This window comes from Lepisosteus platostomus, unplaced genomic scaffold (genome assembly GCF_059453375.1).
Source record: "Lepisosteus platostomus isolate fLepPlt1 unplaced genomic scaffold, fLepPlt1.hap1 Scaffold_75_H1, whole genome shotgun sequence".
Classification (NCBI taxonomy): Eukaryota; Metazoa; Chordata; class Actinopteri; order Semionotiformes; family Lepisosteidae; genus Lepisosteus; species Lepisosteus platostomus.
The window spans coordinates 25,005-51,892 of NW_028291687.1; the positions used below are offsets into that span (position 1 = coordinate 25,005).

The 26,888-nt window shown below is 41.4% G+C and overlaps 7 non-coding genes across 7 annotated transcripts; 3 read left to right on the forward strand and 4 right to left on the reverse strand.

The window, feature by feature from the left end:
- Nucleotides 1–2,521: 2,521 nt before the first annotated feature.
- LOC148631520 (U4 spliceosomal RNA) lies at nt 2,522–2,663 on the reverse strand. The gene has a single exon (XR_015934650.1). It is a non-coding gene; the product is annotated as a U4 spliceosomal RNA (small nuclear RNA).
- Nucleotides 2,664–4,909: 2,246 nt separating this feature from the next.
- trnag-ucc (transfer RNA glycine (anticodon UCC)) lies at nt 4,910–4,981 on the forward strand. The gene has a single exon. It is a non-coding gene; the product is annotated as a tRNA-Gly (tRNA).
- A 7,757-nt stretch (nt 4,982–12,738) lies between these two features.
- trnai-aau (transfer RNA isoleucine (anticodon AAU)) lies at nt 12,739–12,812 on the reverse strand. The gene has a single exon. It is a non-coding gene; the product is annotated as a tRNA-Ile (tRNA).
- A 562-nt stretch (nt 12,813–13,374) lies between these two features.
- Nucleotides 13,375–13,445, reverse strand: trnag-gcc (transfer RNA glycine (anticodon GCC)). The gene has a single exon. It is a non-coding gene; the product is annotated as a tRNA-Gly (tRNA).
- A 4,597-nt stretch (nt 13,446–18,042) lies between these two features.
- LOC148631524 (U4 spliceosomal RNA) lies at nt 18,043–18,184 on the reverse strand. Its single transcript, XR_015934657.1, has one exon. It is a non-coding gene; the product is annotated as a U4 spliceosomal RNA (small nuclear RNA).
- Nucleotides 18,185–20,430: 2,246 nt separating this feature from the next.
- On the forward strand, nt 20,431–20,502 carry trnag-ucc (transfer RNA glycine (anticodon UCC)). Its single transcript has one exon. It is a non-coding gene; the product is annotated as a tRNA-Gly (tRNA).
- Nucleotides 20,503–21,676: 1,174 nt separating this feature from the next.
- trnat-agu (transfer RNA threonine (anticodon AGU)) lies at nt 21,677–21,750 on the forward strand. The gene has a single exon. It is a non-coding gene; the product is annotated as a tRNA-Thr (tRNA).
- Nucleotides 21,751–26,888: the final 5,138 nt, after the last annotated feature.

Below are 26,888 nucleotides of genomic sequence, written 5' to 3' on the forward strand. Positions count from 1 at the left end.
AGAAATTTATTCTGAAAATACACATTCACACCTGAAACATATGTATTTCAAATTATACATTGTATACAATCAATCAACAATCAACATATGGGCAATAATCATAAAAAACACAACTAGTCTTAAACTTCACCTACAAATTCTGGTAACATGGCAATATACAGTATAGTAATGACAAACACAAAACTAATTACATTAACACACTAACTCAAAACCACATTTTGATTCAAATATACATTTTAAAATGTACAACTTCTATATTTCCAAGAAAAAAAAATATTACAATGGAAGTTAAGACGATTTTTGTCCACTATTTGCAAACCCTGTCTAATTGTCCTGTTAGAACCAAAAACCTATTATTTTCAGAGTCCAGATCTCCTGGCCCCCTGCCTTGCATATGCATTCTTCAAGTAACACATTGCGTGCTCCTTTATTTCTTTTTCTGTTGATGTAGGGTGGGACTTCAGCACCGCAGCTAGGAGAAAATTATATAATATTACTTCCCAAATAAATGATGATTAATATCTTCTTTAGTATAATCTAAAAAATGAACGGTTTACTAAGCTCAAAGCTGAAATCAATGTATAAAATTTGGCTTGCATCATAGCAGTTGAGCAATAAAGTCTATCCTAATTAAAGAGTACCCAAAGTTTGAAAGTACAACATAGAATAAGAATAAGAGAAATGGCAAAACGATTTTGTGTCATCTTCCCCATTCACACTATTTTATGTGCCATTTTTTTGCTTATTCACATACTATTTTAATCAAAATAATATTAAGAAAGATCTGTATGTATTCAGATAGTATTATTATTGTTCATACTTACTCGTCAAAAGAGGATTGCTGAGATATTTGCGGATATACTTCTACGTTTGAAAAACGTGTCCAAAATGGTGACCAACGAATACTAGCAATGCATTGTGGTATATAACCGGAAAATATGCTGGGTTCGATATTTTCTCAACGTATGCGTTTATTAATGTTGTCGATATTATGGTTGAAATTTAACATTGATAATACATCGCGGCTATGTGCCCCCTGCTATGAGCTGATGTGCAATTTTAACGCATGCAGTTAGTAAGGATCGGTCACTGTTGTATGGTATTATATATAATTACATTATGGAATAGGATGGGGACAGGCCTGGCATCACGGGGGGAGGGGGGAATGTCGCCCCTTCAGTTTTGGGCAAAAAGTTTTACCTAACTTAATTTGCGCCCTAAAAAAATAGTTGTACTTTGTCAATGGTCAGACAACACTAAATGACACGAACAGTCACTCAGTCTGTTTGATGGGCAGGAGGGCTATCCGTCCAGGAACTGCACATATTATTGAGTGTCAACATTACGATCCTGTTTGCTCAGGTGGACCGATTCCTTGCAGTAGTTCCTTGCAGTAACGATTTAATACTTAAAATTGTTATATAACTAGGACTAGTTATAGCAGTCTGTGCTTTCTGTTGGTTTTACAACATTTTTTTCTTAACGATTCAGAACGTCCATGTAGCTGCAAAAATGAACGCTTATGGTACTTTTTGCTCCAGGCAATACAAACCGTGAGAGTGACGAAAAATGTGAAACTGAACTTCATCGCAAATACCAGATTGCTAGTCGTTATCTTCTATCATGAAGCACTAATCAATGGCATAGCTGCGAGATTTCATTTGGGTAGCTGCACCGAACAGCTCCGTTTCAACCGAAATATCACTCCCCCCTCAGAATTTCAGACGCCCCCCTACAGATTTTTCCTCGGGCACCGCACACTGATGGGGGACGGGGTGTCCAGGAAATGGTATCAACTTTTGTCAAGAAAATAAAAATAGAAACTCTATAGGCACTCAAACATTTTACTGTTTTTTTTCAGGCAGGTGGCAAGACCCCTCAGCAAAACCCTTGTATGCTAAGCTGTGGGCATTGATTCGTCGAATATACGTATATTTACGGCGAAATTACGGCTATACGTATATATACGTCGCCTCGACGTATAATCAACGTCGAATTGCAACCGTAAAATCGACGACATGAATAAACGCATATATAACGTCGAAAACACATCTAACACAGTGCCTGAGGCTTTTTACTGTATGTATCGTGTGTGCCGCAACTAGGAGTATACGGCACTCTGCACAGTGTACGAAGTAAATTATTTTCGCAGTAATTAATTTATTATATTTACTATATTTATTATACACATGTAAATTAATTGCTGCGAAAATAATTTACTTCGTACACTGTGCAGAGTGCCGTATACTCCTAGTTGCGGCACACACGATACATACAGTAAAAAGCCTCATGCACTGTGTTAGATGTGTTTTCGACGTTATATATGCGTTTGTTAATGTCGTCAATTTTACGGTTGCAATTCGACGTTGATTATACGTCGAGGCGACGTATATATACGTATAGCCGTAATTTCGCCGTAAATATACGTATATTCGACGAATCAATGCCCACTGGGAACAAGCTCGCTTCTTTCTACCATGATGTCACCATGACCAAATCTGTCTTTAAACACCTTGCTCAGTCTCTAACGAGACTGTCAAAAATAGCTTTCGCCGATTGTATTGCAAACCGGCGGAAGCGGGGTATTGGGAAAAGTTTTCAACTAGCAATAATCCTGCCTCGGTTAAACCTCACAGGCTACGATACTGCCACTGCGCAAAGCTGACGGTTGCCAGGCAACCGCGGAGATCCTATGGAAATCGTTATCAATCGTCTCATGGCATGTCGTTGCTGTAACGCTTCATATTTGTCGTCTTCTTCTAGCTTGAGGTTTTGAAGAATTTCATGACAGACAAGGGCTCCGTTGGGAACAAAGAAACCCGTTGATTCTTTTCAGCAGCAGAAATACAACCCTTTAAATACAAGATGACAGAACAATGACGAAGGGCATGCCGGGAGGAACTCATGCACTACAGAGGAAAGGGGGCGGGCACGTACAGTTCACATTCAAGCCACAAGTACTCTTCTCGGATGTTGCACAAACAAATCCTAACGTCTTGAAAGCATTGCGGCATGTTTGTGTCCCACTTCCCGTGGCTGCAGGATGACTGACATGAACGGACAAACACAATCTGTGGCGTTTAGCGTGACATAGTCTTGCAGGCATCGTGCTGTCTCACTGCAATACTATACCGCTGGAGGAAACAGTCCATCTGGCCATGAAACTCATTTGAACGTCTAGCTACAGCAACTAACAATATCATGATTTATTCAGGATGTGTGGAATCAGCACGTCCCGGAGACAGCTTCCGAAATCGTGAGCATTCTCTGGTGGTAGGGGCGTTCAAGATGGCGCTCAGGTGGGAGGTAAAGTTTAGTGGTTGAGGATTTTTTTTGAGTTTTTCATGACCTGAATGTTAATTTTTGCTTTTTTTGACTACAGAAAAATAAGGACTTAACACTACTTGTTTAAACTTCAGTTATAATTGAAAGAAAAAAAAACGATTTTTTTTAGGTTTAAGAATTTCGATATGAGAAAAACTGGGAAAAGAAAAGAGAGTGCTGGGTCTTCGAAGGAGAAGTCTAAGAAACCTCAATCGTATATGTATAGCACTACAAGAAAATTGATGGCAACTAAAGGGAAAAGTGAAGCAGCTGGAGGGGACGTGGAAAGAGTGCTGGAGATGCGCTCGTACGCGAGCGTTCGCAGCCCAAGTGAGACTCAGCTGCCAGAGGAAGAGCCGGAGTCCCTGCCCAGCACACCTGTGAAAACCCCGGCAGCCAAGAGGGGAAGGGGCGACCTGACGCTGGAGGAGCTCCAGACCAACATCTTCAACATGATGGCACAGAGCATGGGTGAGCTGAAGGAAATGATTTGATCTAATACAGTCGCAATCGAAAGTCTTAAAAAGTCCATGGACTGTGTGTTTAAAGAGGTTGAAGACTTAAAGAGTGAAGTAAAAGTTCTTAAACAAGTAAATACCAAACAAGAAAAGCATATTAAAGAACTTGAATTGAAAGTGAACGATGTAGATAGATACCGTCGATGATGGAGTTTAAAATTATTTGGAGTTAAAGAGGAACGTGATAAGGACCTTGTTGCAACAGTGAAGGGTATCTGTAAAAGGACCCTGCCGGACCAGGAGGACGTAATATCGGCCATTGACTTTTTTCACAGGCTCGGGAGAGCGAACATGTCTGGGCAAGTGCGCCCCAGATCGATTATAATACAGTTCACCAAGAGGACGGCGAGGGACATGCTGTGGCGAGCGGCGAGGGGGAATGAGTATTTGAATGGGAACAAACTGAGGTTTGCAGAGGACCTGTCTGCCGCGGACAGGAGTACCAGGAACCAGCTGTGGCCCCAGGTTGAAGCTGCCAGAAGAGAGGGGAGGAGAGCCTACTTTGTGGGAGCGAGGGCCTTTGTGGACGGGAAGGAGATTTGCTCCCAGTGACTGCTCAGTTAATGATTATGTTTGGTTTTATTTGTTATACCAGTATATACTAGTGTTTCTTTAGTGTTAGTTTGGAATGGTGTAGTTAAGTGTTAAGGACTGTTATAGTTCTGGTTCTTTGAAAAACTCAATAGTTTAGACAGTCTTAGAGTTAGTTATTTGCTTTTGTGTATGTCTTTTTCATGAATGCCAGAGGTACTCGAAATGTTGTTAAAAGAAAAACTGTGTGCTGAGTTTTATTTTTTACAGGAAACGCATGCATGTTGAAACTAAAGTTTATAAATAATTGAGAAATATTAAAGCAAGGAAAATATGATACGTGTAAAATATACAATTTGATCACATAATTACTTAATTACCTCTGGTAGTTAAATGCTTTTTTCTGCTGCGTTTCTTTTCTCTTGTACATGACTCTGATCCTCTTTTTGTATTTGTATTTGTAAATTCTATGTTTAATAAAAAAAAAATTAAAAAAAGCATTCTCTGGTGGTGTCCTGCAGGCTTCCTGCGGGTGTGCGTTGGTGGTATAGTGGTGAGCATAGCTGCCTTCCAAGCAGTTGACCCGGGTTCGATTCCCGGCCAACGCAGTGGCGAATGTTTTCAAATGCTGTCATGAGCCTTGGATTGTGACCAGCAAAGCGAAGCCTTTTGAAAGAGCTAAAGCACTGAAAAACGGAATTGAGGGAGAATCTTACAGGGGATTCTGAGCGGTGTCTGCATACACGCAGTCCGATACGGGTGCTGAAAGCTTGAGCTACTCTCAATGTCATGCTGGCTTTCCCCGGAGTAAATCTGTTACATTGAAAGAATGCTTCTCGCAGGTTCAAAAAGGGACCCTTGTTAATTGGAGAAATCAATGATTTCGAATGAATTCTGTATGTGTTAAAAGACAGCTATACACAGAAAACATGCAGGACACTGCTCATGATGTTTCCCGAGCCGAAACACAGTGCGTTTTTTCAAGCCATCTGACAAAGCCCGCCCACTGAAAACTGCAGCAGATCGTGTAAAGACGTTCAACTTTGTAACTACTGCACGCACAGGAAGCAGAATAAATTCCTCTTTTCAAACTGTCAAAGGTTTGCTTTACGAACGCCGCAGGACATCGCACAATCTCTTTTGAACAGGGACAAACGATTTCTTATGGGGCGCAGTAAGTACTGTTACTGTCACTGCTCGATACCGACGTTGGCCTACTATACCATGTTCAGCCACTGCTAGAAATTGTACGGCTCTAGCACCGGAGCAAACAACAGGAGGGCCAATGTCAAACAGGCACACGTGTCGAACATGGAGAGCGATGAGAATGGGATTCGAACCCATGCCTGCAGAGCACAATGGATTAGCAGTCCATCACCTTAACCACTCAGCCACCTTGTCGACGAAACTGGGCTGTCCGGACATGGGTTGGCGCGCTCCAGATGATCTTTTTTTTTTTTTCCCCACGTACTCGAGGGTCATTTTCCTGTTCCACATGTGATTTCAACATTTTCCTTGGGAGATGTCAAGCCAGCAAGCCACTGCTGTGGTTCAGTGGCCAGTGTGGAGTTCAGTGGCCCTGTTGTACACAGAAAGCACATTGAGCTCCTTGGACATGAAAAGTTCCAGATAAAAGCCATTTGTCATCCTTTCTCTTGGTGTCGATGTTGCTATTGTATGTAAAGGTGGCAACTTGCTCAGCGAGCAGGCGGAGCACACACCGAATGCAGATGTGTCTGAGTGGTGTGTCCAAGTGGCTGCAAAAGGACAACACTCCTGGGGCGCCGTGGCTTAGTTGGTTAAAGCGCCTGTCTAGTAAACAGGAGATCCCCGCCTACGGCTAGACTTAATTAAAGGCAAGTATTCATTTCCTGTCTTTAACGCGACTTGTTTTTCTTAAAATGGATGCAACTTGCAAAACATGAAATACAAGCCTTGCTAATCAGCGCTAGCGGCTGGCAAAAAAAAGGAGTCAGCTATTTTTTTTTTCTTTAACCTTAACCCTGCTAACGGAGAAGAGTTAAACGACCGAGTCTATGCAGCTTAAACGGTGCGCAAGTCGGGTTCTTAGCTGAAAGGGTGGTAAATCACGCTCACCCCAGTCCTTAATCTTTTAAAGAGGATACAAAATTGAACCTAGTCGCCACATCACATACATCCTGTTAAATGATAAAAAGGTAACATCTATCCTCGCTCCAGAGTAAATCTCACGTTGAGGGCATCTTTTTTTTCACTTTACCGTGAGTCGGGCTCGGCTGCACAGAGGAGAGAGCAGAGCAATGAGGTCACAGGGACAGGGGAGTCACACGCTGGCGGTTTGAATACGCGGAAGATCACTGAGGGATCCACAGTATGTGGACCCTCCGCTCGCCATCAGTCCACACTCCGGACTCTGAATCCTGCCATCCGAGTTAAGATCTCGGCGGAACCTGAGGCGCAGTTCCTTCTTAAAACGTAATCTGGTGAGCATTTCTAGAATCGCACTTGTATATATGCAGCCTTTAATGTGTTGCTAGGTTAAAATTGATGACTTCTTGTATTTCAGTAGGCAACTGCCCTCTTGATTTTGGATTTAATTTCTTTATTACAGGGGCGCTTTTATGAAGACAGAGTCATGTTCAGGTACTTTGCTTGATGGAGGAAGCTCATTTCGGACTCTGTGATCTGCTCACCTGGAAAGGTCTGCTGTACTACTAAAAGAGAGAAGTAGGGTCTGGAAGAAGGGACAATTTTATGATGCTTTGGAAGATAGTTTTTTTTTTCTTATACTGAAAATGAAAAGTAGTTGTTTCTATATGGACTCAGTCTTTGGAATTTGTATATTTATACATTTCAGTGAACCCTCAGCCATTCCTTCTGTATTGTAATTCAATTTCTCTTTTAAAATTCCTTCCCCACTTCTAGGACCTGCAGTTGCTGAACTCCACAATGGCTTCTATTGGAAAGTCTGTGACTGAGACCATTATTTATTTAGGAGCAATGAGCAATTCTTATATAAATGCAATAAAATCATTATGCTCAAACTATGAGAGAGAATTTTAAGGATAATTTAAGAAATCAGTCTTAGCTTGTTTCTATACACAGATGGTATTATTTATTTTCAAAGGAAACCCGTGAGGATTCCCCTGGTGTGCAAGATGTGCCTGAATACTTTTGATCAGCTTCCTGCTCACTTCAAGAGGGCGTGTATGAAGCACGCCACGGCAGAAGAGATCAGGTGGCCTCTCAACAGGCGAGGGAGGACATGATGAATCACCTGAAGAACGGGGTCATCGTGGATTACCACAGAATAGAGATCAAAGGACACTTTGTGGGCTTGAAATACAAAGAAAATCATGTTCTATGGGACAAGATAAATACAAAACTTAAGCTTTTATTTTAATTAGATTTATTTATAAAGCATAAACAATCATTTATTACATTAATATATGTGAAAATAACATTTTAGTATCATACGTTTAGTATATTTAGTCCCTAATGCTGAAAGAAATGATCATAGAACATGACATCTAACCTTACCTGCTGTGTTTTTAATCCCTATTGCTCAATGCACGGTGAAAGCATTGCATACATATGTCTGACAATGAGGAATGGGCCCCTGAGACAGTCATTTGCCTGTTTCACAAATGATCGTATTTTACTAGAGATTCTGTTTGGGATTCAGATGTGCATTCGGACAGCAATCCCTTTCAAGAAATGATATGTTCTGGATGAGGTCAAAGGTGCTGGAACACTGTATTTAGGATGTGTTTGCAGAGACTGTGTGTCTCCTGCTTCAACGCAGTGAGAAATAGATGTGCTCCTGTAATTCATTGGTACATGCCCAGGGCAGTAAGCAGTCTGAGGATTTATTTCCAGACGGCATAGAGCAGTGAAGCAGTGAAGTAGTGCAACACACTGGATCATTATATTATTAGAATCTATTCTACTTAAATTATTACATTATACACAATTTGAGTTCATTTTAAAAAGTAAAAGGTAATGAAAGGAATGCATTTTCGTAAGAAAGATAATACCGATATGCATGTGATAATCTTCCTTATATCATGTAGTGCGTCATTTGGACACTTTGTGGGATTGAAATACAAAGAAAATCATGTTCTATGGTACAAGATAAATACAAAACTTAAGCTTTTATTTTAATTAGATTTGTTTATAAAGCATAAGCAATCATTTATTATATTAATATATGTGTGTAGCGGCGAGGCTTATTAATAAGGCAGAATTAAGTGTTCTGAGCCTTCCCAAATGAGGCCCCATTTCTCTGTTCATCTCTGTGGTGCAGCCACAGAGAGACTATGCATGCAGGGTGATTTAAGGTCCTAGGACAGCTCCCAAAGGGGGATGCACTTAGCTAAGCCTGGCTATCATGATCAATGGTCATCCATTGGCGCCTTTCTGTCTAGGGAGTGCCAGTTGGACATCTGGACTGCATTACTAAGTGTCAGGACTAAGTGACTCATATCTCACCTTGATCAATCAATCAGGGACTGGTAGGGCCGAGTAACCCACGTGGGACTCTGATGCCCATGGAACTTTCAGCCAATCAATGAGCTGAAGTTCCTCCAGGTAAAAACAGGCAACACAGAGAGCCTGTGAGATTCAGTAAGATTCAGAAGGGAGGATTCAGAGGATTCTGTGAACAATTCTAAAGGGAATTCAAAGGAGAATTCCAGGGCAGGGCGGCCCAGGAGCAGAAGGCTCCCAAGGGCAGGACATTCTCGCAGCGCGCCTCCTGACCATCCTGAGACTCAGCCCGGACAACCACGGAACGGCCAGTGTGTCCGAGTGCCAGAACTTTCCTTTGTTCTAAGAGTCTAGAGCGGAGGTTGCCAGAGAATAACCAGAGGATCCACCCGAGGTTAGCACCAGCAGCAGGCCTCGTGAACAGGTCGGAACTGTGGACAGCTGAATCACTATTCAGAACTAGCTCTTCATCAGAAATGAACCGGTCCTCTTCCTGACTTGCTGGGACCCACAGTCATCTTTTCTCCTGTGCACAAACTTTGCTAGTTAAAGCCCACAGTGAGCATCAGCAGCGCAGCGTCGCAAGCCGCACAGCACAGCCTGGCACGGAGCCAGAGAGCGCGGATTGGACAGCAACAGCCTGCAACTGTTTCTTTGTGCCCGCAGGAAGATCTGAATCCCCAAAGATTGGATGAGTATTCAACTTCAATGCATTGGAGCTCGAGAATTCAATTGTTATCCCAACCAGTTGATATCAATTTAATTCCTAAGAGTTATGTACTTGTTTGAGTATCTAATGTAGAAGTTATAACCAAGTTCATTAACGAAACGGTCTTAATGATATACTGAACGTATGTCCTCTTGATATGTGTAACACTTCGTAACTGACTGAATATATATCTTTTGTATTCTGATAACCCTCTCGATAAGATCTGTTAGGTTTACATGCATATTTTATGTATTAATAAATGTATCCTCGTGTATTAGTACCTGTGTGTGCGCGTTGTTTGAGTTATGTCACATGGTTGGATTCTAAAGCCATCAAAAGAATCAACTTTGTGATTTAATGCTACAATTAATAATTGTCTCAGTAAATGCCCAAACCCTACAGAACTGGTGCCTTCAGAGAGCCACTACATTTAATTTTGCTATGGCAACATTACATATTTGGCATCCCTGAGCCGGTTTTCTTACATGTGAAAATAACATTTTAGCATCATATTATTACATACAGGTCTCTAGCTTCAACACAGTGATATATATATATACTCAGTGATTTATTGGTACATGCCCAGGTCAATAATCAGAATGAGGATTTATTTTCAGACGGGCTACAGGTAGTGTTGTGAAATACTTCAACACACTGGATCGCAGATTTAGACCCCCTGCACTCTTACTCCTTAAAAACCAAAGAAATGAAGATATGTAGCAATCACATTGCAACAGGGCTGACAGTGACTTAATGCTTATACTAGTGGACTTCTGGTACCTTTAGGGTACGGTGTTCCCTGAAGGGCTCTCAAACCCCACATTTCAGATGCCTAGCTGTTTTGCTGATGTGTTGCACCTCAGAATTACTTTTAAACCTTACCTCTGGTATCTTTAATCCCTATTGCTCAACGCATGGTGAAAGTATTGCATAAATGTGTCTGAAAATGAGCAATGGGCACCTGAGAGACTCATTTGCCTGTTTCATAAATGATCATATTTGACTAGAGATTCTGTTTGGGATTCAGTTGTGCATTCTGACAGCAATCGCTTTCAAAAAACGATACATTCTGGATGAGGTCAAGGTGCAGGAACACTGTATTTAGGATGTGTTTGCACTTATTCTGTGTCTCTAGCTTCAACACAGCGATATATGTATATGCTCACTGATTTTTTGGTACATGCCCAGGGCAATAATCATTATGATGATTTATTTCCTGATGTGCTAGGGGTAGTGTTGTGAAATACTTCAACACACTGGATCGCAGGTTTAAACCGCCTGCACTCTTACTCCTTAAAAACCAACAAATGCAGATATGTAGCAATCATATTGTAGCAGACACTCATTTGCCTGTTTCACAAATGATCATATTTTACTAGAGATTCTGTTTGGGATCCGGATGTGCATTCTGACAGCAATCTCCTTATCGCGGCTTTGCCCTTCTTGCCTCTTTGGACAATATCTCCATCTTGTGGTCGTTATTGGTAATGTCTAGACAACATCTCCATCTTGTGGTCGTTGTTGGTAATGTCTTCTTATGCCCTTTTTTATTTTAATTCTCTATTAGTTGATTCTAGAATCTCTACAATGGAGATGAAAACATCAGTTTTATAGCAGACAATATGACATTATTTATAGTCCAATTAGAAACTTATTACCCTGTTTTTAACATAATAACAAATTAAAATTGATTAAAACTAAGTTTGGAACACCAGGGAACATAACAAATGATTTTTAGGAAAACCATGAGGTTCTCTGTGTCCAATGCCTGCAAGGGGAGAAAGCTAGAATCCTTTGATTTTTTCAAAATTTGAAAATAAACATCATATAACAACAGCTTTCATTCCTAGGAGTGAAAAATAACCATTTGTGAAGACATAGTAGTTTCTAAAACACTACAATAAAGTTAAAAACATCAGTTTTATATTACATTATTTTTAGTGAAATTAGTCATTTTTTGCACTATTTTTAATAAAATATCTAATTAAAAGTGATTAAAATTAAGTTTGGAACAACAAGGAACACAAAAAAAAAAGATTTTTAGGAAAACCATGAGGTCCTCTGTGCCCGATGCCTGCAAGGGGAGAAAGCTAGAATCCTAAAAAAAAGTTTTCATTTCTAGAGCCTAAGAGGAAAACAAGACAAATGTATATCTCCAAATAATTTTATGTGCTTCAGATGAGCCCAGGAAAGTTTTTTGCATACATGAAACCACGCCCGTTTGCACATAAGCAGACATGGTTTACGCTCTTACCAACGCGATGGAAAGCAAAACAAAGCAAAGCAGAGCAAAACAAAATGAACAATCGAAAACCCTCATGTCCCGCACTTGCATATAACGCCGTTACGTGCCCAAGCGGTATTGTAGTCATCCTAGCACTGCACCCCGGGGCGTAAGGTATATGGGAACGAGCACACGCCACGAATCGTCTCGAATCACTCCCTACAGCTGTAAGGCGCCTTGAAGCGTGCACCCCCAACATTCTTCTTTGCGCATCTGTGAAAGGTAAACTCTTGAGCAAACTCTGAACCAGCTCTAAGGAAACTAAACTGATTAGACGTTACTTTGACTCATCTTTTTACTCTCAGTGCTGGATTGCTCAAACTCCAGCTAGGGTTAGGTTTAACATTCCCACGCTACTTAGACACTTTGTTTACACTCAGTGCTGGATTTTGGGAACTTCAGGACGAGTGGGAATTTTCTCCTATCTGTCAATTCTGTTTTGTTTTGGAGACTCTTGGCTGCCTATATTGTACAGTGCAGCGTGAAGGAAACATTTTCCAAAACTGTGTCAGCTCAAAAGTTGTAAGAAAACCTCTCCAGCTGCTTTACCTCTCTTCATTTTTGTCATTTAATGTGACAATCGATGTATAACTGGAGCCTCACATATGCAAATGGTGAGGCTCCAGTTCGACACCACTTTACAGTATATGACAAAAACATGGCAGACTGTGCCGGACCAGCTGGTAACTTCCGCTTATTTTGACCATATTAAACATTGGAAATCTTCCCACTTGCATTTGTGACACTTGATTTTGGCTCCACCTAAGACACTCTTAAATCTTCAAACACTTTTCTCTTCTCCCGCAACACTCTTGTCTGTCGGCACTGTGTGGCAGCGTTGCATGACAACCCATCTCACCACGGAAAGGAACCTAACAGCTTTGGTAAGAGAGGAGAAAAGGACCTGGCCCGTACGGGGCTCGAACCCGTGACCTTGGCGTTATTAGCACCACGCTCTAACCAGCTGAGCTAACCGGCCTCACGACAGTAATCCTCTCTGTGCTGCAAAAAATCGATCTCAGGGAATTTCTTTTGCCCTCCTTTGAATAGAAAGCCGTGTAATTCAGTGTACGGGCTTTCTCGTGCATTTTCATGGTTCTTGTAACCCAAATCCTACACTGGCCTGAATTGCCCCCCCATTTCACAGCATTTTTCAGCTGATTTAAAATGTACCTAAAGGAGAAGCATTATTGAAGACCATCAATTACCAAAAGCTTTTGTCAAAGGTTTTGGTGGTCATTTTTAATGACCACAGAGCGCTGTGATCTCGGTTTTACATCTCATCCAAAAGACAGCGCCCTCTTACAACACAGCATCTCCGTCACTATACTGGGGCATTGGGACCCGCACAGACCTCAGGGTGAGCACCCCCCCCCCGCCGGCACCATTAACACCGCTTCCAGCTGAAAGCTTTGTTTTTTCCTGTAGCTCACCCTCATCCGGGTACTGACCTGGCTCACACCTGCTTAGCTTCAGTGGGTTTTTTGAGTTGCGAGTTGCAAGGGGATGCAAGTGATGGAGCCGCTTGCTGCAAAAGCCACTGCATTGGCCGGGAATCGAACCCGAGCCTCCCGCATGGCAGGCGAGAATTCTACCACTGAACCACCAATGCTTAGTGCCTGGGACTTCAAAAAAGACGCTTTTTTGGTGCTCTGTGCAAAACGCGTCGACATCTGCTTCCAGCTGCAAAATGCCATTCACGGACGCTGAAGAATTTATTTCCAAGGCAGCGGGTACAAGCGATTGGGTGTTTTAAAACCACCAGAAACAGCAAAGAGGCGCGCTTCTTTGCTTGCGCCGGAACACACCAACTGGAGGCGGACAACGTAGTCGGCAGGATTCGAGCCTGCGCGGGGAGACCCCAACGGATTTCTAGTCCATCGCCTTACCCACTCGGCCACGACTACAGCAAGCCCCGCTGCCGCTGCGTTCTTGCTACAATCTTACCTGGATCGCGAGGCGCCGGCGGAAGCCTATTTCAAAGTCGTTCTCCGTTTCAAAAAAACATTTCCACAATACAAGCCTTGCAGACAGACACGCCTCAGAGGACTTAAGGGTGGCTTCATGTCGGAATGATAAAGTCTCCCCGTCCGGACATGAAAATGCCACTTTGTTACACACAAAAAAAGAATCAACAACAGAGAAATGCCCACAAGCATTTGAAAAGCCGCACCACGTCGCACTTGAAATAGCTCTTACATTAGTGGTAGATGCAGGAATCGCCTTTTTATTTACGCTCTTACCAACGCGATGGAAAGCAAAACAAAGCAAAGCAGAGCAAAACAAAACGAACAAACGAAAACCCTCACGTCCCGCACTCGCATATAACGCCGTTACGTGCCCAAGCGGTATTGTACGTCATCGTAGCACTGCACCCCGGGGCGTACGGTATAAGGGAACGAGCACACGCCATGAATCGCCTCGAATCACTCCCTACAGCTGTAAGGCGCCTTGAAGCGTGCACCCCCAACGTTCTTCTTTGCGCATCTGTGAAAGGTAAACTCTTGCGCAAACTCTGAACCAGCTCTAAGGAAACTAATCCGATTAGACGTTACTTTGACTCATCCTTTAAGGGACCCTTGTTAATTGGAGAAATCAATGATTTCGAATGAATTCTGTATGCGTTAAAAGACAGCTATACACAGAAAACATGCAGGACACTGCTCATGATGTTTCCCGAGCCGAAACACAGTGCGTTTTTCCAAGCCATTTGACAAAGCCCGCCCACTGAAAACTGCAGCAGATCGTGTAAAGGCGTTCAACTTTGTAACTACTGCACGCACAGGAAGCAGAATCAATTCCTCTTTTCAAACTGTCAAAGGTTTGCTGCAGGACATCGCACAATCTCTTTTGAACGGGGACAAACGATTTCTTATGGGGCGCAGTAAGTACAGACGTTTATAAAGCTCCACTCATGCCGACGATGCAGCATGAAGAAGCGCAACCTAACGTTTGACAGACAAAAGCCGGGCGCCGCTACGAGCAATATGAAATCAAACTGACAGCACACGACGTTTCGCGCTGACTCAAAAGTGATCTCGACAGACGCTGTTCTCTGCATAACGCTGAAAGAGCTAAAGAGCGTTTCTGTTGAGACGTAACCCAGTGGGCAAAAGACGTATAATATACGTCTATTAAACGCATACCTTAGACGTCTAAATGTGGTCTACAATTCGTCTAGAATGAAATTCTAATGTACGTCTAAAGTTATACGTCTATGTTTAGACGTTCATTATACATAAATGGTTGGAGTTCTATTATACGGATAAATTTAGAGGACTATTATACATATATGGTTGGAGTTCCGGATAACTTTAGAGGTCTATTATACGGATAACTTTAGAGGACTATTATACGTATATGGTTAGAGGTCTATTATACGTATAACTTTAGAGGTCTATTATACGTATATGGTTAGAGGTCTATTATACGTATAACTTTAGAGGTCTATTATACGTATATGGTTAGAGGTCTATTATACGGATAACTTTAGAGGTCTATTATACGTATATGGTTAGAGGTCTATTATACGCATAACTTTAGAGGTCTATAATACGTATATGGTTAGAGGTCTTTTATACGGATAATTTTAGAGGTCTATTATACGTATATGGGTAGAGGTCTATTATACATCAAAGATAGATTTTATAGGTGTAGAAACAAGTAAACCAAGCCAATGATTAGGTTTAGAAATTTATTCTGAAAATACACATTCACACCTGAAACATATGTATTTCAAATTATACATTGTATACAATCAATCAACAATCAACATATGGGCAATAATCATAAAAAACACAACTAGTCTTAAACTTCACCTACAAATTCTGGTAACATGGCAATATACAGTATAGTAATGACAAACACAAAACTAATTACATTAACACACTAACTCAAAACCACATTTTGATTCAAATATACATTTTAAAATGTACAACTTCTATATTTCCAAGAAAAAAAAATATTACAATGGAAGTTAAGACGATTTTTGTCCACTATTTGCAAACCCTGTCTAATTGTCCTGTTAGAACCAAAAACCTATTATTTTCAGAGTCCAGATCTCCTGGCCCCCTGCCTTGCATATGCATTCTTCAAGTAACACATTGCGTGCTCCTTTATTTCTTTTTCTGTTGATGTAGGGTGGGACTTCAGCACCGCAGCTAGGAGAAAATTATATAATATTACTTCCCAAATAAATGATGATTAATATCTTCTTTAGTATAATCTAAAAAATGAACGGTTTACTAAGCTCAAAGCTGAAATCAATGTATAAAATTTGGCTTGCATCATAGCAGTTGAGCAATAAAGTCTATCCTAATTAAAGAGTACCCAAAGTTTGAAAGTACAACATAGAATAAGAATAAGAGAAATGGCAAAACGATTTTGTGTCATCTTCCCCATTCACACTATTTTATGTGCCATTTTTTTGCTTATTCACATACTATTTTAATCAAAATAATATTAAGAAAGATCTGTATGTATTCAGATAGTATTATTATTGTTCATACTTACTCGTCAAAAGAGGATTGCTGAGATATTTGCGGATATACTTCTACGTTTGAAAAACGTGTCCAAAATGGTGACCAACGAATACTAGCAATGCATTGTGGTATATAACCGGAAAATATGCTGGGTTCGATATTTTCTCAACGTATGCGTTTATTAATGTTGTCGATATTATGGTTGAAATTTAACATTGATAATACATCGCGGCTATGTGCCCCCTGCTATGAGCTGATGTGCAATTTTAACGCATGCAGTTAGTAAGGATCGGTCACTGTTGTATGGTATTATATATAATTACATTATGGAATAGGATGGGGACAGGCCTGGCATCACGGGGGGAGGGGGGAATGTCGCCCCTTCAGTTTTGGGCAAAAAGTTTTACCTAACTTAATTTGCGCCCTAAAAAAATAGTTGTACTTTGTCAATGGTCAGACAACACTAAATGACACGAACAGTCACTCAGTCTGTTTGATGGGCAGGAGGGCTATCCGTCCAGGAACTGCACATATTATTGAGTGTCAACATTACGATCCTGTTTGCTCAGGTGGACCGATTCCTTGCAGTAGTTCCTTGCAGTAACGATTTAATACTTAAAATTGTTATATAACTAGGACTAGTTATAGCAGTCTGTGCTTTCTGTTGGTTTTACAACATTTTTTTCTTAACGATTCAGAACGTCCATGTAGCTGCAAAAATGAACGCTTATGGTACTTTTTGCTCCAGGCAATACAAACCGTGAGAGTGACGAAAAATGTGAAACTGAACTTCATCGCAAATACCAGATTGCTAGTCGTTATCTTCTATCATGAAGCACTAATCAATGGCATAGCTGCGAGATTTCATTTGGGTAGCTGCACCGAACAGCTCCGTTTCAACCGAAATATCACTCCCCCCTCAGAATTTCAGACGCCCCCCTACAGATTTTTCCTCGGGCACCGCACACTGATGGGGGACGGGGTGTCCAGGAAATGGTATCAACTTTTGTCAAGAAAATAAAAATAGAAACTCTATAGGCACTCAAACATTTTACTGTTTTTTTTCAGGCAGGTGGCAAGACCCCTCAGCAAAACCCTTGTATGCTAAGCTGTGGGCATTGATTCGTCGAATATACGTATATTTACGGCGAAATTACGGCTATACGTATATATACGTCGCCTCGACGTATAATCAACGTCGAATTGCAACCGTAAAATCGACGACATGAATAAACGCATATATAACGTCGAAAACACATCTAACACAGTGCCTGAGGCTTTTTACTGTATGTATCGTGTGTGCCGCAACTAGGAGTATACGGCACTCTGCACAGTGTACGAAGTAAATTATTTTCGCAGTAATTAATTTATTATATTTACTATATTTATTATACACATGTAAATTAATTGCTGCGAAAATAATTTACTTCGTACACTGTGCAGAGTGCCGTATACTCCTAGTTGCGGCACACACGATACATACAGTAAAAAGCCTCATGCACTGTGTTAGATGTGTTTTCGACGTTATATATGCGTTTGTTAATGTCGTCAATTTTACGGTTGCAATTCGACGTTGATTATACGTCGAGGCGACGTATATATACGTATAGCCGTAATTTCGCCGTAAATATACGTATATTCGACGAATCAATGCCCACTGGGAACAAGCTCGCTTCTTTCTACCATGATGTCACCATGACCAAATCTGTCTTTAAACACCTTGCTCAGTCTCTAACGAGACTGTCAAAAATAGCTTTCGCTGATTGTATTGCAAACCGGCGGAAGCGGGGTATTGGGAAAAGTTTTCAACTAGCAATAATCCTGCCTCGGCTAAACCTCACAGGCTACGATACTGCCACTGCGCAAAGCTGACGGTTGCCAGGCAACCGCGGGGATCCTATGGAAATCGTTATCAATCGTCTCATGGCATGTCGTTGCTGTAACGCTTCATATTTGTCGTCTTCTTCTAGCTTGAGGTTTTGAAGAATTTCATGACAGACAAGGGCTCCGTTGGGAACAAAGAAACCCGTTGATTCTTTTCAGCAGCAGAAATACAACCCTTTAAATACAAGATGACAGAACAATGACGAAGGGCATGCCGGGAGGAACTCATGCACTACAGAGGAAAGGGGGTGGGCACGTACAGTTCACATTCAAGCCACAAGTACTCTTCTCGGATGTTGCACAAACAAATCCTAACGTCTTGAAAGCATTGAGGCATGTTTGTGTCCCACTTCCCGTGGCTGCAGGATGACTGACACGAACGGACAAACACAATCTGTGGCGTTTAGCGTGACATAGTCTTGCAGGCATCGTGCTGTCTCACTGCAATACTATACCGCTGGAGGAAACAGTCCATCTGGCCATGAAACTCATTTGAACGTCTAGCTACAGCAACTAACAATATCATGATTTATTCAGGATGTGTGGAATCAGCACGTCCCGGAGACAGCTTCCGAAATCTTGAGCATTCTCTGGTGGTAGGGGCGTTCAAGATGGCGCTCAGGTGGGAGGTAAAGTTTAGTGGTTGAGGATTTTTTTTGAGTTTTTCATGACCTGAATGTTAATTTTTGCTTTTTTTGACTACAGAAAAATAAGGACTTAACACTACTTGTTTAAACTTCAGTTATAATTGAAAGAAAAAAAAACTATTTTTTTTAGGTTTAAGAATTTCGATATGAGTAACACTGGGAAAAGAAAAGAGAGTGCTGGGTCTTCGAAGGAGAACTCTAAGATACCTCAATCGTATATGTATAGCACTACAAGAAAATTGATGGCAACTAAAGGGAAAAGTGAAGCAGCTGGAGGGGACGTGGAAAGAGTGCTGGAGATGCGCTCGTACGCGAGCGCTCGCAGCCCAAGTGAGACTCAGCTGCCAGAGGAAGAGCCGGAGTCCCTGCCCAGCACACCTGTGAAAACCCCGGCAGCCAAGAGAGGAAGGGGCAACCTGACGCTGGAGGAGCTCCAGACCAACATCTTCAACATGATGGCACAGAGCATGGGTGAGCTGAAGGAAATGACTTGATCTAATACAGTCGCAATCGAAAGTCTTAAAAAGTCCATGGACTGTGTGTTTAAAGAGGTTGAAGACTTAAAGAGTGAAGTAAAAGTTCTTAAACAAGTAAATACCAAACAAGAAAAGCATATTAAAGAACTTGAATTGAAAGTGAACGATGTAGATAGATACCGTCGATGATGGAATTTAAAATTATTTGGAGTTAAAGAGGAACGTGATAAGGACCTTGTTGCAACAGTGAAGGGTATCTGTAAAAGGACCCTGCCGGACCAGGAGGACGTAATATCGGCCATTGACTTTGTTCACAAGCTCGGGAGAGCGAACATGTCTGGGCAAGTGCTCCCCAGATCGATTATAATACAGTTCACCAAGAGGACGGCGAGGGACATGCTGTGGCAAGCGGCGAGGGGGAATGAGTATTTGAATGGGAACAAACTGAGGTTTGCAGAGGACCTGTCTGCTGCGGACAGGAGTACCAGGAACCAGCTGTGGCCCCAGGTTGAAGCTGCCAGAAGAGAGGGGAGGAGAGCCTACTTTGTGGGAGCGAGGGCCTTTGTGGACGGGAAGGAGATTTGCTCCCAGTGACTGCTCAGTTAATGATTATGTTTGGTTTTATTTGTTATACCAGTATATACTAGTGTTTCTTTAGTGTTAGTTTGGAATGGTGTAGTTAAGTGTTAAGGACTGTTATAGTTCTGGTTCTTTGAAAAACTCAATAGTTTAGACAGTCTTAGAGTTAGTTATTTGCTTTTGTGTATGTCTTTTTCATGAATGCCAGAGGTACTCGAAATGTTGTTAAAAGAAAAACTGTGTGCTGAGTTTTATTTTTTACAGGAAACGCATGCATGTTGAAACTAAAGTTTATAAATAACTGAGAAATATTAAAGCAAGGAAAATATGATACATGTAAAATATACAATTTGATCACATAATTACTTAATTACCTCTGGTAGTTAAATGCTTTTTTCTGCTGCATTTTTTTTCTCTTGTACATGACTCTGATCCTCTTGTTGTATTTGTATTTGTAAATTCTATGTTTAATAAAATTTTTTTTAAAAAAAGCATTCTCTGGTGGTGTCCTGCAGACTTCCTGTGGGCATGCGTTGGTGGTATAGTGGTGAGCATAGCTGCCTTCCAAGCAGTTGACCCGGGTTCGATTCCCGGCCAACGCAGTGGTGAATGTTTTCAAATGCTATCATGAGCCTTGGATTGTGACTAGCAAAGCGAAGCCTTTTGAAAGAGCTAAAGCACTGAAAAACGGAATTGAGGGAGAATCTTACAGGGGATTCTGAGTGGTGTCTGCATACACGCAGTCCAATATGGGTGCTGAAAGCTTGAGCTACTCTCAATGTCATGCTGGCTTTCCCCGGAGTAAATCTGTTACATTGAAAGAATGCTTCTCGCAGGTTCAAAAAGGGACCTTTGTTAATTGGAGAAATCAATGATTTCAAATGAATTCTGTATGCGTTAAAAGACAGCTATACACAGAAAACATGCAGGACACTGCTCATGCGTGTGGAGTTCAGCCGAAACACAGTGCGTTTTTTCAAGCCATCTGACAAAGCCCGCCCACTGAAAACTGCAGCAGATCGTGTAAAGACGTTCAACTTTGTAACTACTGCACGCACAGGAAGCAGAATAAATTCCTCTTTTCAAACTGTCAAAGGTTTGCTTTACGAACGCCGCAGGACATCGCACAATCTCTTTTGAACAGGGACAAACGATTTCTTATGGGGCGCAGTAAGTACTGTTACTGTCACTGCTCGATACCGACGTTGGCCTACTATACCATGTTCAGCCACCGCTAGAAAATGTACGGCTCTAGCACCGGAGCAAGCAACAGGAGGGCCGACGTCAAACAGGCACATGTGTCAGACATGGAGAGCGACGAGAATGAGATTTGAACCCATGACTGCAGAGCACAATGAATTAGCAGTCCATCACCTTAACCACTCAGCCACCTTGTCGACGAAACTGGGCTGTCCGGACATGGGTTGGCGCGCTCCAGATGATCTTTTTCTTTTTTTTCCCTCGTACTCGAGGGTCATTTTCCTGTTCCACATGTGATTTCAACATTTTCCTTGGGAGATGTCAAGCCAGCAAGCCACTGCTGTGGTTCAGTGGCCAGTGTGGAGTTCAGTGGCCCTGTTGTACACAGAAAGCATATTGAGCTCCTTGGACATGAAAAGTTCCAGATAAGAGCCATTTGTCATCCTTTCTCTTGGTGTCGATGTTGCTATTGTATGTAAAGGTGGCAACTTGCTCAGCAAGCAGGCGGAGCACACACCGAATGCAGATGTGTCTGAGTGGTGTGTCCAAGTGGCTGCAAAAGAACAGCACTCCTGGGGCGCCGTGGCTTAGTTGGTTAAAGCGCCTGCCTAGTAAACAGAAGATCCTGGGTTCGAATCCCAGCGGTGCCTTCTTTGTTGTGTCTTCTCGAACAGAACTGGTCATTACAGACAACCGCCTACGGCTAGACTTAATTAAATGCAAGTATTCATTTCCTGTCTTTAACGCGACTTGTTTTTCTTAAAATGGATGCAACTTGCAAAACATGAAATACAAGCCTTGCTAATCAGCGCTAGCGGCTGGCAAAAAAAAAAGAAGTCAGCAATGTTTTTTTCTTTAACCTTAACCCTGCTAATGGAGAAGAGTTAAACGACCGAGTCAATGCAGCTTAAACGATGCGCAAGTCGGGTTCTTAGCTGAAAGGGTGGTAAATCACACTCACCCCAGTCCTTAATCTTTTAAAGAGGATACAAAATTGAACCTAGTCGCCACATCACATACATCCTGTTCAATGATAAAAAGGTAACATCTATCCTCGCTCCAGAGTAAATCTCACGTTGAGGGCATCTTTTTTTTCACTTTACCGTGAGTCGGGCTCGGCTGCACAGAGGAGAGAGCAGACCAATGAGGTCACAGGGACAGGGGAGTCACACGCTGGCGGTTTGAATACGCGGAAGATCACTGAGGGATCCACAGTATGTGGACCCTCCGTTCGCCATCAGTCCGCACTCCGGACTCTGAATCCTGCCATCCGAGTTAAGATCTCAGCGGAACCTGAGGTGCAGTTCCTTCTTAAAACGTAATCTGGTGAGCATTTCTAGAATCGCACTTGTATAGATGCAGCCTTTAATGTGTTGCTAGGTTAAAATTGATGACTTCTTGTATTTCAGTAGGCAACTGCCCTCTTGATTTTGGATTTAATCTCTTTATTACAGGGGCGCTTTTATGAAGACAGAGTCATGTTCAGGTACTTTGTTTGATGGAGGAAGCTTATTTCGGACTCTGTGATCTGCTCACCTGGAAAGGTCTGCTGTACTACTACAAGAGAGAAGTAGAGTCTGGAAGAAGGGACAATTTTATGATGCTTTGGAAGATAATGTTTTTTTTTTCTTATACTGAAAATGAAAAGTAGTTGTTTCTATATGGACTCAGTCTTTGGAATTTGTATATTTATATATTTCAGTGAACCCTCAGCCATTCCTTCTGTATTGTAATTCAATTTCTCTTTTAAAATTCCTTCCCCACTTCTAGGACCTGCAGTTGCTGAACTCCACAATGGCTTCTATTGGAAAGTCTGTGACTGAGACCAAGTAAGTGTTCACTTTTTTATGAAACCATTATTTATTTTGGAGCAATGAGCAATTCTTATATAAATGCAATAAAATCATTATGCTCAAACTATGAGAGAGAATTTTAAGGATAATTTAAGAAATCAGTCTTAGCTTGTTTCTATACACAGATGGTATTATTTATTTTCAAAGGAAACCCGCGAGGATTCCCCTGGTGTGCAAGATGTGCCTGAATACTTTTGATCAGCTTCCTGCTCACTTCAAGAGAGCGTGTATGAAACATGCCACGGCAGAAGAGATCGGGATGGCCTCTCAACAGACGAGGGAGGACATGATGAATCACCTGAAGAACGGGGTCATTGTGGATTACCACAGATAAGAGATCAAAGGACACTTTGTGGGCTTGAAATACAAAGAAAATCTTGTTCTATGGTACAAGATAAATACAAAACTTAAGCTTTTATTTTAATTAGATTTATTTATAAAGCATAAGCAATCATTTATTACATTAATATATGTGAAAATAACATTTTAGTATCATACATTTAGTATATTTAGTTCCTAATGCTGAAAGAAATGATCATAGAACATGACATCTAACCTTACCTGCGGTGTTTTTAATCCCTATTGCTCAATGCACGGTGAAAGCATTGCATACATATGTCTGACAATGAGGAATGGGCCCCTGAGACAGTCATTTGCCTGTTTCACAAATGATCGTATTTTACTAGAGATTCTGTTTGGGATTCAGATGTGCATTCTGACAGCAATCCCTTTCAATAAATGATACGTTCTGGATGAGGTCAAAGGTGTTGGAACACTGTATTTAGGATGTGTTTGCAGTGATTGTGTGTCTTCTGCTTCAACGCAGTGATATATAGACGTGCTCCTGTAATTTATTGGTACAAGCCCAGGGCAGTGAGCAGTCTGAGGATTTATTTCCAGACGGCATAGAGCAGTGAAGCAGTGAAGTAGTGCAACACACTGGATCATTATATTGTTAGAATCTATTCTACTTACATTATTACATTATACACAATTTGAGTTCATTTTAAAAAGTAAAATGTAATGAAAGGAATGCATTTTCATAAGAAAGATAATACCGATATGCATGTGATAATCTTCCTTATATCATGTAGTGTGTCATTTGGACACTTTGTGGGATTGAAATACAAAGAAAACCATGTTATATGGTACAAGATAAATACAAAACTTAAGCTTTTATTTTAATTAGATTTGTTTATAAAGCATAAGCAATCATTTATTACATCGCTTCTTGAATTAAATCTTTTGACAAGAGGTAAGACTTCTATTTTACATTTAAACCCATGTTTAGCTGTGTTTTTTAGATTTAACTGAACCAATTTCTGTGTGTGATAATGTCCTTGAATTCTGACAACATCACACTAAATTACATGATATAAAACAGCTAATGTTTCTAGAGATAGAATGTTTCTAGAATGTTTCTGGGATGCTGGGATGTTTCTGGGATGCTTCTAATTACTTTTTATTACCAGGGACAGTTTAATTCACCTTGTACAGTACTGAAAGACCAAGATGCTTTTTTCTAAAGTTATTTAACATTTTATAGAACTTTGTCTACTATGGCAACATGATGAGCTTGGTGAAACTTGGAAAAATACTGCTTGGACACTTATCTTAAGATAAAGATAGGATAAAGGTTTATCTTTTGCACCTACCTGACCCCCAGGGAAGGCCAATGCTTTCTAAGTTGATGGTTCCCTACAGTAGACTGTACCTTATCTTCAAAGGTAATGTATATTGACCCAAATCAGTTTTGGACTCCAATCTACTGACGAAATGGAGCCTATCCTTTTTTCAGGATTTTAGCATCATACGTTTGGTATATTTAGTCCCTAATGATGAAAGAAATGATCATAGAACATTTGGACACTTTGTGGGCTTGAAATACAAAGAAAATCATGTTCTATGGTACAAGATAAATACAAAACTTAAGCTTTTATTTTAATTAGATTTATTTATAAAGCATAAGCAATCATTTATTACATTAATATATGTGTGTAGCGGCGAGGCTTATTAATAAGGCAGAATTAAGTGTTCTGAGCCTTTCCAAATGAGGCCCCATTTCTCTGTTCATCTCTGTGGTGCAGCCACAGAGAGACTATTCATGCAGGGTGATTTAAGGTCCTAGGACAGCTCCCAAAGGGGGATGCACTTAGCTAAGCCTTTCTATCATGATCAATGGTCATCCATTGGCGCCTATCTGTCTAGGGAGTGCCAGTTGGACATCTGGACTGCATTACTAAGTGTCAGGACTAAGTGACTCATATCTCACCTTGATCAATCAATCAGGGACTTGTAGGGCCGAGTAACCCACGTGGGACTCTGATGCCCATGGAACTTTCAGCCAATCAATGAGCTGAAGTTCCTCCAGGTAAAAACAGGCAACACAGAGAGCCTGTGAGATTCAGTAAGATTCAGAAGGGAGGATTCAGAGGATTCTGTGGACAATTCTAAAGGGAATTCAAAGGAGAATTCCAGGGCAGGACGGCCCAGGAGCAGAAGGCTCCCAAGGGCAGGATATTCTCGCAGCGCGCCTCCTGACCATCCTGAGACTCAGCCCGGACAACCACGGAACGGCCAGTGTGTCCGAGTGCCAGAACTTTCCTTTGTTCTAAGAGTCTAGAGCGGAGGTTGCCAGAGAATAACCAGAGGATCCACCCGAGGTTAGCACCAGCAGCAGGCCTCGTGAACAGGTCGGAACTGTGGACAGCTGAATCACTATTCAGAACTAGCTCTTCATCAGAAACGAACCGGTCCTCTTCCTGACTTGCTCGGACCCACAGTCATCTTTTCTCCTGTGCACAAACTTTGCTAGTTAAAGCCAACACTAACTAGCCGGTCAGTGAGCATCAGCAGCGCAGCGTCGCAAGCCGCACAGCACAGCCTGGCACGGAGCCAGAGAGCGCGGATTGGACAGCAACAGCCTGCAACTGTTTCTTTGTACCCGCAGGAAGATCTGAATCCCCAAAGATTGGATGAGTATTCAACTTCAATGCATTACAGCTCGAGAATTCAATTGTTATCCCAACCAGTTGATATCAATTTAATTCCTAAGAGTTATGTACTTGTTTGAGTATCTAATGTAGAAGTTATAACCAAGTTCATTAACGAAACGGTCTTAATGAATGATATACTGAACGTATGTCCTCTTGATATGTGTAACACTTCGTAACTGACTGAATATATATCTTTTGTATTCTGATAACCCTCTTGATAAGATCTGTTAGGTTTACATGCATATTTTATGTATTAATAAATGTATCCTCGTGTATTAGTACCTGTGTGTGCGCGTTGTTTGAGTTATGTCGCATGGTTTGATTCTAAAGCCATCAAAAGAATCAACTTTGTGATTTACTGCTACAATTAATAATTGTCTCAGTAAATGCCCAAACCCTACAGAACTGGTGCCTTCAGAGACCCCCTACATTTAATTTTGCTATGGCAACATTACATATTTGGCGTCCCTGAACCGGTTTTCTTACATTATTTGGCGTCCCTGGGTGGGCGTGGCAAGACTGAAATGAGTCAACCAAGCGGAATAATTCAATATAAAACGCCGCGGGTTTCATACACAACAATACGGTGTGCTGAAAGCCGAAAGAAAAAAAAGTTCCCCTTGCTCTTTAAGCAGTGCTTGATTGTTTTGTGATCTTTTGCGATCTACCGGGTTGATTGCATACTTGATCTTGTGGTTTTCTGTGGTAAAACTGTGATTTCGTACTTAAAAGTAATACTCTTTAAGTTTAACGATGGTTGCTAAAAGGTCTGAATTCGAGTCGCTATTAAGCACTCTCTCTAGCAGCGACAGGTCTGACCACGATCTCTTCCATATCTCCGTCAGCGGAGAAGCTAGAAGGATAAATCTCCATTCTCTGAGAGAGCTAGCGAAGGACATAGAGAGATTTGACCCCGCAGTGTCAAAGAATAATATCGAG